Source organism: Pundamilia nyererei, unplaced genomic scaffold (genome assembly GCF_000239375.1).
Source record: "Pundamilia nyererei isolate P.nyererei 1_Seehausen unplaced genomic scaffold, PunNye1.0 scaffold00207, whole genome shotgun sequence".
In the NCBI taxonomy this organism is placed as follows: domain Eukaryota; kingdom Metazoa; phylum Chordata; class Actinopteri; order Cichliformes; family Cichlidae; genus Pundamilia; species Pundamilia nyererei.
The window spans coordinates 700,025-702,090 of NW_005187608.1; the positions used below are offsets into that span (position 1 = coordinate 700,025).

The 2,066-nt window shown below is 44.2% G+C and overlaps 1 protein-coding gene across 1 annotated transcript in view; it reads right to left on the bottom strand.

Annotated features, from left to right (window-relative positions):
- tenm3 (teneurin transmembrane protein 3) overlaps positions 1 to 1,688 on the bottom strand; it is a 351,094-nt gene extending 349,406 nt beyond the window's left edge. The window contains exon 1 of the mRNA XM_013914582.1: positions 1,165 to 1,688. The gene's annotated coding sequence lies outside the window, so the exon portion shown is untranslated. The remainder of the gene's footprint in view (positions 1 to 1,164) is intronic.
- Positions 1,689 to 2,066: the final 378 nt, after the last annotated feature.

The window sequence follows — 2,066 nt, forward strand, 5'->3', positions numbered from 1 at the left end:
ATAGATAGATAGATAGATAGATAGATAGATAGATAGATAGATAGATAGATAGATAGATAGATAGATAGATAAAGAAGAGACAGGGAAGGTATGATGCAGGAGGAAAACCCTCATCTTTGTTGTCTTTGTTGCCACTTTAACCTTCACTACAGTGAGAATCCCGCTGGTGGCAGCGCTTGGCTCAGGCATTCAAGCTTTTGCATACACCTTCCCTCTCTGCATCTATTCCTCAAAATGTACCAAATAACAAAAGCAGGGAGTGGATTGTATTTGTAGTCAGCACAATGAGGAAAAACACATCATAACGCAGCGTTTTTTCATAGTGCCTGCAGAACGATTTAAGAGCAGGGATCTTTTAATTATAATGACATTTAATTCACAGGAAATTGTTCTAATTACAAGCAGCAAACTGTATACTATTGCTTGAACTCTAAGATGTATAATAAAGAATAATATAATATTAATATCACTCGTGGAAACGCACTGAATCCAGCTGGAGTTTGGTTTAAGACTGAAGGAGATGCCTGTGAAAACCCGACACAAAGACTTCTCAGTCCCGTGTTACTCAGATTGATGTGTTTTTCTTCATGAATTATTTGGAGTTTGCGTTTTTTTAATTTTATTTTGTTCAACCAAACCAAGCTATTTTCAACCCCAAATGTGCCCCAACATATCATAAAAACAGCAAAGATACAGTAAACATTTAACTGCTATTATTTGTCTTTTATTTTAGTATACAATACTTCAGTCCTCGAGTAAGCACGGTATGCTGTTCATTCACAACACTGCATTTATTAGAAAGGACCGTCACTGGCGCAGTTAATAAAGAAATGATTTAAATGTAGTTTTTTCATCTGACACCATTCGGCGTATAACTGGTTTAAAAGCGCAGGGCCAAAAGCGGTTCAACCAACTTTTAGAGCGGCTCCGCTCAGCTCACTGTACACGACGGAGGGGAAACCAAGCCAGCCAATTAGAAAAGTTACAACTGTATTAGGCACGTGTGGTTTGATTGTTGTTCTTTGTGCCGCACTGGCGAAAAATAGTGAAACAGTGTTTCACACGAGCAACTGAGATGAGAATGGGATCCACGCCACAGATGTAAGAAAAGGATTTTACATATGTGCATGCTAGGCAGTGGGTATGGGATCGGGGCTGTCCTACCTGTTCGTCCTATGGGGGGTTGGGGGGTCCTCCTCTTCTAGATTATGACAACAGCAGCAGCCGCTTTGTTGGACTTGAGGAAAAAAGGGCAAAAACTTCCACTTTCTATCGTCTCTTCTATCCTAATGCTGAACCCAGCATTTAAAGGAAATCATCATTAAGAAAACTACAGGCATCGCACCAACCATTTCACTACTTTGTTGAATCTGCGGGGGCCGGGGAACTATCTCGCCTTTTTCCACGCTGTTTGTGATTTTAAGTAATAAAAGGAAACGCCGTGCGACCCACAGAGGCACGATGGTGCTCTGTCTAAACCAGCAGCAAGGCGCGCCTGAATGTCAGAAGATCTATGCGAAAAAACCAAGTGATGGAGCGACGGGCTCTTCTGTTCTAAACTAACAAAGAGTTCATCTGAGGTGGCTGTTTTATTCCGAACGTCCTTTTCTTTTCAAAACATCAACTAGCAGGTGAAACACCTTTCCCCCTCTGCTCCCCGCTGTTTCCTCGCGCTGACCCGGCGGCCAGTGCACGCGACAGCTACAATACAAACAGTTTGTTGCACAGAATGGGGAAGCTATTACAAGAGAGAAAGAGAGTGGAAGAGCAAGCTCCAGTGAAACGGAGAAACAAGACTGTCCTCTGCAGCTGCTACCTCTGCGTCCCTCCGCGAGTGTGAACCGGCGCGAGCTCATCTCCTCCCGGTAAAAGATGATGATACGCCAAGCGAGGCAGAAATGGAATGCTGGGGATCCCCTGCTGCGTCCAATCCTGACGTCTCTACCGGTGTGCCGGCGTCCGCGTGTGCGCGAGTCACTCTCAGTGTGTGTGTGTGTGTGTGTGTGTGTGTGTGTGTGTGTGTGACTCAGAGGACGCGCTTAGATATAAATGGGGCTGCATGGAGG